The sequence below is a fragment of the Puma concolor genome, chromosome A1 (assembly GCF_028749965.1).
Source record: "Puma concolor isolate L17-30 chromosome A1, mPumCon1.1.hap2, whole genome shotgun sequence".
NCBI classification, from domain to species: Eukaryota; Metazoa; Chordata; class Mammalia; order Carnivora; family Felidae; genus Puma; species Puma concolor.
In genome coordinates this window covers 178216059-178228423 of record NC_141667.1, presented here as the reverse complement: position 1 = coordinate 178228423, position 12365 = coordinate 178216059, and the positions used below count along the sequence as shown (strand labels likewise).

Genomic DNA, 12365 nt, shown 5'->3' with positions numbered 1-12365 from the left:
GCTACATATCATCTCATTTTTGATGTTCACAAGTATCCTGTGAAATTAGTTGAGTCATTACTATCACTGCGAACTTATAAATGAGGAAACGGTGGCCCAGAGACATTAATGCACTTAACCAGAGTCTCAAAGCTAGTGAATATCAGAGGATTTGATGTTCAAATTTTAGAAATGCATGTTTAGGACTGTGGAACTTACTGTGGCTTTGACAATGAAATTAGACTAGAGTTGTCTCAGGGTCCCATTACCCAGAAACATGTTGCATATTACAAAAGAGTCTATCAGCAAACATTTAAAAGTGTGCTCTACAAATCTAGCTATATCTGTAATCGGCTAGGACAGCTGCTACTTTTCTCTCTTCTGCAGTTCTGGATAATCCCCATTTTCTTCCAGAATTCACAATACACACACAAACATACACACCACGAACTGCCTGGGCACAAAGGTGGTGCCTATCATGGAAACTTTCAAAAGTCTAGCTGTGAATATATTTAAACTTTATAAAAATGATCCCCGGCTGTTTTTTTCTTTAATGCCTAATGTGCATCTATCATAGGAAGAATTAATGAAGCATACAAAAGTAAAATATGACAACTCACAAACGCTAATTAGATTTGCTAGGTATTAACACACCTGCTATATTCCCTGACTCATTGGGTTTTTTCCTTGTTTAAGTAGTTTTTAATGTCATGTCCTTAAATCCAGACTCAATGCGTATAGCCTTTCAAACTTACCTAAATCTTTAGGTCTGCTGAGTACACCCTCTCCGTTCTAAGTATTTAAATTGTGCCCGAGGCCAAAAAAACACAAAATTTATTCCAGCCTAAAATATCCAGGTAATAAAAAGGAATACTCTTTCGTTTGAATAACGGATAACCTCCTCTATTTTCCAAGTCATTTTAGGTATTTTCTAAACAATAAATATCAACTGTGGGATTTTTTTTTATATCCTTCTTTGGGTATTAGTGGTAAAATTAAATTTGCATTGTTATGGCACTCACTGTCCAGTTTGGGGGTTATGTGCATCCTGTGCCTTCCCTCTCTGCGGCTCCCTACATAAGCATCTCATGGTCACTAACGACCACTACCAGAGAGCGTCACGGTAAGTGTGTGTCAGTAAAACTAAAAATCGCCACTGGAGAGGCTGTGACAAAAATTTTAGAAAGAAGCTGAGACCACTGAATAATTTATAATTATCCTTTGTCTAGTAAACAACATCAGAAATAATTGTAAAATGTGTAGTCTTCAGACTCTTCCTTTGTATGAACAAATGTAATTATATAAGGAAGAGGAAAGAAGAGCATATTTTCTGTCGGTCCCCTTTCTTTCCTTCAGTATAACTTCCTTCACATCTGGATAAATCTCCTATTTGCAGCAATTTACAATTATGGCAACATTTGATGTAAGACTTGAGTTTTCCAAATTATTTGAAATAAAATATCTTAAAAAATTCTGGGAATCTAAATGTGTGAAGCATCTAATACGAGATTTCTTGACAGGAATTTTTCTAAATAATGTTTTGTTCCTTTTTTTTTTTTTTTAATCATGCTGTTTTAACCTTGAAGGACAATTTCCTGTGGTGTCTCTGTAAAGCTGCAAATGCCATGTCAGAAACAACAGGGAGCCCCAGACTGTGTGACGTGGAGTGAGAGGTACGTGGTATAAACGATAGGAACTGAAGTCCTCTGCCAGAGAATAGTAAATATTTTTTAGAACAAAGGTTATTACTACTGAGCGGAAGAAAATAACTCCACGTGTTCATGCTACAAAGACATTTAGACATTTGAAAATAAAAACTTAGCAAGAGTAATCTGAGGATGCAGGTGGATTTGGTAAAGAGAGCTAGCTGTTCAACCATCCTCTGGTCCATGTTCTAAAGACGCTTCTCATCCTAGTCTGACAAATGGGGGACTGTGTCCCGCTCCTACCTATAGATTGACAGGTAAAGAAAATGTTAATGCGTTTGTTCATGTTGGATGATACCGCCTTTTTTTCTTTTACCATTTTTAAAGGTTGCAGATTTTCACCATGGCAAATTTTGATTTTGTTTAAACAGTTAAGAAAATATTTTCAAATCTTAAATAAATAGATATGTAGGATCTTACTTAACGTGTTTTCTGTTTGTAGGTAAATACCAATATTTGCAATTGACAAAAAATGACAACAAATACTCAGTATAGTCCCTCAGCTATTTATATTATATACAATTTTTTAAGGCATTTAGAATTTTAAAGCTAATGTATTTAGTGTCAGAACCTATGTCTGATGAAAACCACATCTTGAAACAAACATTTTTTCAGTCTTTTAAGCTATCTAGACTTCAGAATTATTATTAATTCTGAATAGGTCAGTTCTGATCGTTCTGGGCAAACAAACTTTCCAACTATCATCTGTTTTTCTTAATATTACTTGAGGAATTTTGGCAGAATTTTTAATGAGAAATCATTAGGATTTAATTCCCATACATAGGTATGTAATGATTAAAAAAAAATTAGCTTGCTTTCCTGGTGGATAATCTAATTCTCACCTTCTTTTGTATGTGCCTACTACTAATTATTTTAAAGTCAGAAAATTTTAAATAATTATTCAAAGTATATATAGGGGTCATTGTGAAAGATATGAATTAGGAAGCACATGGCAATTAAGATATGAATAGTTATGTTACTACTAATCATGAAGACAAATGCAATTTTTAAAGGCTTTTTCTTGTGCAAATCTATTCAGAAAAAAACACTTAGGTTCGGTTTATATGCACAACGTGCTTCACCCTTTCCTTGACTATTAAAACCACTAATTAGCAGCTGTTCGATTACTTAAAATAGTCAAGTTGTTCATGCTGTAGCTAAGGACAGAATGCACAAGTAAAAGAAAACTCATAGTAAATCCGTTATTTCCCTTGGAAGTACAAGTGTTAAATAGGATCTTATGTCTTGATTCATTGTCACAATGTGAGCCTGGATTCCACTAAGAAACTGTCATTTCACAAGTATTTGTCAAACCAAACATATTTTCTTTATACCATTAGATATATTAGTAAAGAACAAAACTGAATTACTAAAATAACATTTATTGGCTGATTATATATAAATTTTAAATATTAAAGTACGGTAACAATTTCCCTTTCATTGTTAGCAATGTTCCCCAGGAAAAATATTCTGCATTCTTTACAAAATTCTGCAGCAAAAACATAAATTCATGCTGAATTTCAGATTTATATATACATGAAATATTTGGGTGAAGTAGTTGAATTGGTTAAGTACTCTCTTCATAACTAATAACTAATGAAATATTTGCTTAATATTTTAATTGTAACTTTTTGCAGTATTTTTATTGTAGAAACAGCATCATTTAATAACATGTGGTAAAAATGAACAATTACGATATGTTTACAACAGAATACATTTTGTTGATTTCGACTTGGTCATATAAAATATTTTCTTTGTCATTTTCTCATAGGTTCTGTATTTCTTGGAATCATTCATTTTTGCTAGTTGGGAAATTTGGATCAAAAAGTTATAAACCTAAGATGTAGCAGAAATTTGAAATTAGAAGCATTTGATAGGGCAATTAAATCCAGACTCTTCCGAATGAAGTGTCTTTTTCACATTTGGCAAATAAGTAACTTTGCCCCAAAAACTTTAAAAAATATTTAATTAACACAGTTTGGAATAATGAAGAAATAAAACTTGTTTGTGCCTTAAAAATGTAGAACTTGCACATAGTTTCATTTTTCAAAGCACAAAATATCAAAAGTAATTCACAGAATTGAAGGAACGTTATTTCAAGAAACTTTTATTTTTTTTTTAATTTTTTTTAACATTTATTTATTTTTGAGACAGAGAGAGACAGAGCATGAACGGGGGAGGGTCAGAGAGAGAGAGACACAGAATCTGAAACAGGCTCCAGGCTCTGAGCCATCAGCCCAGAGCCTGACGCGGGGCTCGAACTCACGGACCGCGAGATCATGACCTGAGCCGAAGTCAGCCGCTCAACCGACTGAGCCACCCAGGCGCCCCTTCAAGAAACTTTTAAATTAGAAAATGTTTGGCAGTCTTCTGACAGCAAAGAAAAATAGTAATATTTTCTCCAAAACTCTGTAGTCAAAAATCACTTTTAAGCTCGTACAGTTCTTATAAAATAGGGACAAAGTAACCTTGAGGTACGTTATCATACATATGGTATACCATATATTCAACAATTCAGCAATTCAACACTCAACCATTAAGTTCAAAGATGTAATTAAGAAGATCAAAAAATGTATTCTTTTCCTTTTTCTCTTTTTCTACTACTTTAATTTCTTTTTATTTAATCACCATGTTAGATTAGCATAAACACAATTTTATGTATTCTCTGGCTCTCCCCTTCCTATGGAGAATATAAGATTTAAAGAAAAAGAAGATCAAGCTGCTTTTTTCTTCCAATTGCAGCGATTCCACAGCAATTCAAGATACAGATAAATCTATACATGCCTGTCTTGTTTTGAAACGCTGAATTTAAACATCCACACACAGCTGGCAGGAGTGTAAACTGCTAAATCCAATGGAGAAAAGTAATTTTACTTTACTTGGTAAAGTTGAATATATGCATACCGTATGGCCATTCCTGTGTATAATACTCTAGTCTGGCAAAATTCCTCCTCCTGTGCACTGGGATGCATGCCCAAGTTCATAGCTATATTATCCACAGTAGCAAAAAACAAACAAACAAAACTGTAAATAATTCGAAAACTCCAATGACAATGGATAAAATAAATAAATTGTGGCATACTTAGACACTAGAACATTTTATGGAGTGGAAAATCAATGAACTACAGTTATGGGCATCAACCAGAAAAATTATTTTAAAAAAACAAATATTAAATGAAAATTTAAGTAATGGAAGAATACAATATGATTCCATTGACTTTAATTTCAAAAACAGGCAAACCACATACACATTGTTTGGGAACACATTCAAATGTGGTAAAATTACAAAGAAAAGCAAGGCAATGATTAGCACTAAATTCAGGTGATTAGCACCACCTCTAGGAATGAGGGAAAGGGATGCAAGGTTAAGATCATTTGCATTCAGGTGATTTCTAAGATGCCTACCATGTTTTGTTTTTCATTGTGGGTGGTGGATGCACAAGTGCTCAGTTTTTTGTCTTTATGTATTTTGTTTGTTTGTTTTGTTTTTTGTTTTGGGTTTTTTTTTGTTTCACTTTGGTTTTGGTTTTTGGTTTTTGGTTTGGGTTTTCATAACCGCACTCGGTTTTTGAGATTTACATATGTCACGTATTTCACAATGAAACAAGGAAAAGAAGGGGAAAAGAAATTAAATTTAGTCACATAACTGGTTGGCAAATTGCTACTGACTTTCTGATTGATTTTAAAGAGCTTTTTAACTAACTTTTTGTCTTCCCCAAACCAATAAACAAGCAAACATGCAAAAAAGTGTGTATGTTAGGGTGCAGAGTGAACCAAGACAAGTATTAATCTTAATGGACAAGGAATTATATCTGAATTTGTCAGAACTAAATTACAATACAGATGAGAGTTTAGGGCAGTCATTCTCAACAAAATTACAAGGGATCTCAGCCAAGAAAAGGACAGAAGAAGCTGAGAGCGATGATACTCCCTGAGGATAAGTGTCTGAATGGTTGGGGCAGGGAGAATATGAAAAAGTCATTCCCCCAATTATGTCATCTACTTAAAAGAATAACATTCTCTTTGTGCTCCTTTCCTTCATCCCCACCAATCTCCCACTGCACCCTCTATAACGGCGTTAATATGTACACGTGAACATTTTTTCTTTCAAATTGAAGAGCCCATCATCACATTTATTCACACCTTGAGCAGTTATTTACTAAGCAGTTATTTACTAAGCCAGGCACCAACTTTCCAAATAAAGCCATGAACAAAACAAACAGAAAACCAAAATTCAAAAGCATCTAAATAAAGCAGAAGCCATGTATCTGATAGGATTAACACCACTGTCTGGTCTGTTAATGGAAAAACACATTTGTTTGTTTTAAATTAAAATATTTAAGGTTTAGACACCCACATGGACACCCACAAATCTTTTGCTATACAGTCTAGTCCTTTGAGTATTTACATAATGAAGTAGGGATAAGAATGAGCTATCAATTATAAACAATAGGAAGGATGCAGCAATACACTCATTACCTACATGTGATATGATCATGTATCTGGATTGGAAGTACACACGAGCCTTAGGAAACAGGCTCTCTTATCCCAGCCATATTGCAGGAATTGGGTTCCACATCCTTCTCTGACATGAGACCATGGATAGTTACAGGCCAGACAAAGAGGCACTATTGGGTATACAGGCAAATGTGTGGGTCCACAGATTTTAAAAGTGAGCTGAGTTAAACTACAGTAGTTCCTGGTTTCTCATTATGTTTTAGGGGGAAAAATAAGGAAGAAAGGCTCCTAGTTGTCCCTTTTAGCCAGAATAATCATTTCAAGGGTGTGGCCAAATGCATACATCCATGAAATATTACATTCCTCTTCTGATTCCTCTGGCTTCCCCGGACCTATCTATCATCTAAATGGAGCCAAGATGGCAGCAAGAAAGTGTGGGTCTCAACAGCAGCCATGACAATCATATCCTTTACTAGAGAGGCAGCACCACATAGAGGCTTGGAGCACCGACTCCATAGCCACACTGCTCGAATGTGAGTCCTGGCTCCACAGCTTACTGTGTGACTTCAGAAAAGATAGTTAACCTCCCTATGCCTCATCTGTAAAATGGAAACCATAACAATACTAGAAACTACCTCAGAGAATTTTAATGAGGATTAAATGACTTGATATTTGTGAAGCACCTATAGAAACGTAAGTGGTATGTGAATATTTGATAGTAATTCTTAAAAAGTTATACTTCACGAAAGGCTGTGTAATGATAGTGAACAAAATGTTTAAGCATCCTTCACCTAATTGCCAAGGTTGTTCCTGTTTTGTTTTCTCTTGTTTTGGTATTAGCATTAGGGTTAGTTCTTTTTTTTTTTTTTTTTTTTTATTCCCAGGAGAACTATAAACAATCTTAAATACTGATTGAACCGGGAGAAAGCCTCAATTATTAATCTAGCCTTATTCAGTCTGATTTTTCCACTGATTTCTAACAAGATCCTTATCTCAGAATGGAAATCACTGGTAAGTGTTATGATGGAGTATAGTTATTTTACATGTGAATGGTACACATACTCTTTATCAGTAGTGCCCACAACCAACTGTGTGTGGTTCCAGAGAAAATCTCCTCACCCCCAAAGCTGACTGATGCACATACCGAACATGTAATCACAGTTTGATTCTCTCCCTCCTCCTTACTGTAAGTAGGCCAACAGAGCTTGGGGTGAATTGAAAACATACATCTATTGATGGTAACTATACTCATCCTTTTCTTAAAACAAGCCTGATCATTTCCCTTCCTCCAGGAGCATCCAAAGCTATTCAAATTCCCCTTCGTGTTTCTATTTTTGTAGACTGTAGAACAATGGCTAATCAAACTTTATCAAGATAAACATGAAAAAGTCCACCTGCTTGAATCACTCCCATGAGCCCATATCCATATTTTTAATAGAAGCCAGTATAAATAAGATAGGTAAAATAGGTCATATATAATTCCAATCCCATTCATGAGGGCCCCCTCATGACCCAATCACCTCCCAAAGGCCCTGCCTCCTAATACCATCTCACTCTCACTGGGGGTTAGAATTTTAAGATATGAATTTGGGGAGACACATTTAGTCCGTAACAACCGTTTAAGCACAGGCCCCTTACCACCTGAGCACTCCATTTCATCCCTTCAACCTGACATGCACCAGGTCTCATAAACTGACCTCAATTTTAGGAAATACTGTAAAGAATTGGTCACTGTGTTATAAGCCTAATTCAATCTAACTCCCTTTGAAACATCGCATATTACAAACAAACTTGCTAACTGCTACAGTAATCAGTGTTTTACAGTGCACCCTTGGAATTAGGCTTCACAAAAATTGTGGCATGTCAATTAGCAACTTGATACCAATAGTGTGCATTAATAGAAAAGCAAATGCAAAATGGTTAACTTGCATTCTAACTGTTTTAACATTACATACTTAGAACACATTAGCACAGAATACCTAAGAGTGTATTTTACTTTGAAATCTCCAGGCAGTGTTGTTAAGGCATTTTCTTCAAATACAGTTTCACTGATCACAATTTTATTGATTAGATCATGTTCTTCCCATATGAACCATATCCCAATGCATCTTCTGAGATTTCTAATATTGATTTCTGTAGAAGAGGGGAAAAATCATAAAACATTAGCAAAATAACATGAGAATCTTTATTAGATTTTTGGGTTATTTTCTTCATAATCTTTTATAGTTTTTCACCCACATCTAAGTTAGCAGCGTTTTAAAAAAAAAAATCATATTGTCTGCAGGGAGTCTTTCTAAAGCATTCAACTTAGTTTTCCTAGAAACAACCATTTTCCCTTCCAATTCTTATTTCATTAGTTTATGTAACATTTAATGCCATTACATAATTACAATAACAACTAGCATAAATTGGTTTGGAAACAAACACAACTGATTTTTGGCAAGCCCCCAACACTGACTGGTGGGAGCAGATATATAGAACTTAAACTGGAAGGAAGCCTGTTAGCTCTAGTGAATACTCTGTGGCTTTGGGTCAGTGTGTTTTACAGAGGGAAGAGAGAGTTTGGGTTAATGCACTGAAATGAGAAAACATATGTTCAAGTTAACTGTTCTGTCACTTAACCTCATTAACTACTAGAAAAGTTCATCTCAAATAGAATATTAACATTTTAGCATTGTTACCTTATTAAGTGACACAGAGAAAGTTGTAATAATGGTATTCTTTACAAACATAATTTTTAAAACAAAATTGTATTAGAATCTCTTGGCTTAAAACAAAGAGGTTCAATGGGACGCCTAGATGGCTCCATCAGTTGTGTCCAGCTTCAGCTCAGGTCATGATCTCACGGTGCATGGGTTGGAGCCCAGCATCGGGCTCTGTGCTGACAGCCCAGAGCCTGGAGCCTGATTCTGTGTCTCCCTCTCTCTCTGCACCTCCCCCACTCACGCTCTGTCTCTCTCTCCTTCAAAAGTAAATAACCATCAAAATAACAAACAAACAAACAAAAACAAAGAGGCTCTAGGTCTGGGGCAGCAATATTAGATCTATCCTGTCCCCAACTCAAATTTGCAAGCTGACCATAGGCAAACCATGATACAGACAAATTTTGTTTCATCTGTTTTGCCCTCCATCTGTTCTCTTTCAAAAACCATTATTTTTATCACCCTTATCATTTATTACTTCTTTCAATCCCCTGATCAATATTTTAATATGCTTCCTGGATGGTCAAATGCCCTTAACTTTTACATCCAAAATTTTCCTCCTCAAAGTTCTCCCACATCAAAGCTTAGCTATTCCGTTTTAGCTCCTCAGATTCTGTCTTTGCCAGGTTAATAGGTTAATGGTTAACAAAGTATATCAGCATGAATACATTAATGTCAATAACATGAAGATGTAGCATGTGCTTGTGAGTTAGTGTACTACCCTATGATGATAGCATATGGATTTTAATAGAAATATTATGGAGATAATCTCTCACCCAAAAAGGTGTGATTAATGGTAGGGATCTCTCATCTTTAGAGCTTAGTTCCTTGTACCCAAGATATATGTAAAATTATCCCTACCAAAGAAGCAGGGTGACTTCACAAGCTGCATCTAAAACTCAAAAGCACCTTTATTTTATTTTGATCTAGAAAGTCAGTCTGTGTATGTGTGTATGTATGTGTGTGTAGGTGTGTGTATTTTTGGCATACTTGTTAAAGTATAAGTTTTCAATGGAAAAGGAGCATGCTATATATAACTTCTAGAGGAGTACTGATCTCATTTTAGGTCCAGCCAAAGAGGTTATTCTTAATAGAATAGTTGGAGACACACCCTTATGAACAGGCACCTAGTCAACTATAACCCACAAGCCACTGACACCATGTTTCCCCCCAAAATTAGAAGCAAATATTGAAGCAAACAAACCCCCCAAAATGAAAAGCTCTCCTATTCCTGAAATCATTGTTATACTATATGTTAACCAACTTGGATTTAAATTAAAAACAAAAATGTAAAGCTCTCTACTCCTATATAGTTTGACTGAAACTCTTCCCCATAAATCAGGGGTAGGAAGACTTCAGCCTCAGGCCATGCCAGTTCATGGCAAGTACAGTTAAATGTTCATCATCCCATTTATTCAATAATTCTTAAGCATTTCTCAAGCTTCCTATTTTCTTCCTTTTGCTTTTAAGTTACACTAACTGCATTTTTAATCTAAGAAAAAAATAATTCCACAAATTTTGACTGAGGCAATGTCACTTTTACAGGTTTATCATTACCTCCTTAAAGTAGAATTATTTTTTAAAGTTCTTTTCAATCATTCAATTATTTTTAATAACATTTATTACAGATTTTTATACCATCGATTTTGTTTTTAAAATATTTGTCATTTAACATTTTCTGTCAGAAAGTTCTAATTTAACTAACATACCAAAAATATGCACATGCCTATTTATATGGGCTTTCTAAATCAAAATAAAATAAAAGTGTTTTTTCCTAGCTTTAAATGTAATTCCTGAATTTTCTCTGGTTCTTTAGTGAGATGGTTTTGTGGTATACCTTCTATGCTAGGAATTAGGAGTCAGCCCTAATGATTGGGTGCCTTCCAAAGTATGCTTCTGAAGTTAGTTTCTACAGTTTTGGACTCTTAAAGAAAGATTATATGTTTCTGTCAGTGTAAGCTACTAAAGAGAATTGTAGAGTTGACATTTTCTAAAGCCTCTTTCAAAATGTATTGACACTGTGGTTGATGGCCTGTGTTACCAATGGTTTGTAAGCAAGATTTACAAAGATCACTGATTATATACACAGTTCATTTTAGAAGACTATTTAAAGGTTTTTGAATGGTAAAAGAGGTAGATTTCTAAAAATATTTAATTAGAGGCTCTTCCAATACAAAGAGGCAAGTTAAAGAGTTCATTGATCCAGATTTCTGCATTCTATCAGGGTCAGCCTTTCTCTGATTGTTTCATTGCGTAAATAAATTAATCCTTGGAAAATCAGAGAATGACAGCTAAAGGGACAATTACGTATAATTACGCCAATTAACTAAGGTGTTGCCATTTTTTTTTGCGCCTACCATGATAACAATACATTCATGTCTCCCAAGATGAGGCTAGAATCTTAGAAATAGTAGTCTTTTTCTTTCATGCACACACCTACACTGTTAAAGTGAATTGGATTTAAGAAGATTTAACTGTAAATAACATTTGCAATTTTTGTTTTCTGTTGTTGTTTTTCTCCAGTGTGCCTCTATGTTTCCAGTTTGGCAGAGCAATGGGTGCAAAAGGTGTTGGGGAGACTAGAGTGAAAATGACTTTGAGTAAAAATTGGAATTAATAAAAAGATCAAAGAACCATAATCTTTGGGTTATGAAGAAACTGAGAAAATATGGCTCCCCTTAGAGATCTTATATTCAAGTAGGGAGACCCAGAAATAAACAATGGACATAATAAGAAAATAAATTAAATTGGGTGTTGTAAGATGATGAGTGCTTAAAAAAAAGTAGAGCCAGGAAAAGATTAGGGGAATTTGCAGCTTTAAATGCATTCTGCAAAGAACAAGGAAAAACAATACTTAACTTTAATTCTTGGGGTGGAGATAGAAGGGTTCAGAGGTCCTGGCAAAAGATCCTTAAGAGAATTTTGGGTAAGCCCTTGCTCTTAACTAAATAAGGAGAGAAATAACCAGTCATGCCCTCCTCTTGCTTTCCCTTTACCCATTCAGCAAATACTGGCAACTCTCTTAACCTCAGTCCTCTGTACAAACAATACTGAAATGGTACAGGCATATCAGTGAAGATCCACTTTTTGTATATTTATTTTGAAAACATATAGACACATACAAAGAAACCCTGTATCCAGGATCTTCTCACTGCAAGGCATTGTGCTGGCTATTTTCCCACACAATACTTGTACACATGTCCACTCTAAGGGTAGTTCTTGAAAACAAGCTCTCTGTGTTATACATTTCTGTATCTTACTCAAGAATTATTTGTTGACTGAATAAATGAACTCATTCATTCATTCATTCATTCTTGAACATTGGATTTGGCCCATCAAATAAAAATTTTTTTTCTATCATGCTCCAAAGGAGACAACATCAAGTTCAATTCAGAGCAAATGTAACAATTTAGAGGCAACTGGCAGTTATTTTCCATTCCCATGAATCTTAAACCAAGGAGAAAAGACTTCGGAAGAAAGTAAGTTTCTCCTCTCCTTTGCACTCTCTTTGCATGGCAAG

At 34.9% G+C, this 12365-nt stretch overlaps 1 long non-coding RNA gene across 1 annotated transcript in view; it reads left to right on the top strand.

Annotated features, from left to right (window-relative positions):
• LOC147584663 (uncharacterized) overlaps positions 1-12365 on the top strand; it is a 29301-nt gene that overhangs the window by 15525 nt on the left and 1411 nt on the right. Inside the window, exons 3-4 of the long non-coding RNA XR_015255713.1 lie at positions 1566-1652; positions 7028-7154. This is a non-coding gene — a long non-coding RNA (uncharacterized LOC147584663). The remainder of the gene's footprint in view (positions 1-1565; positions 1653-7027; positions 7155-12365) is intronic.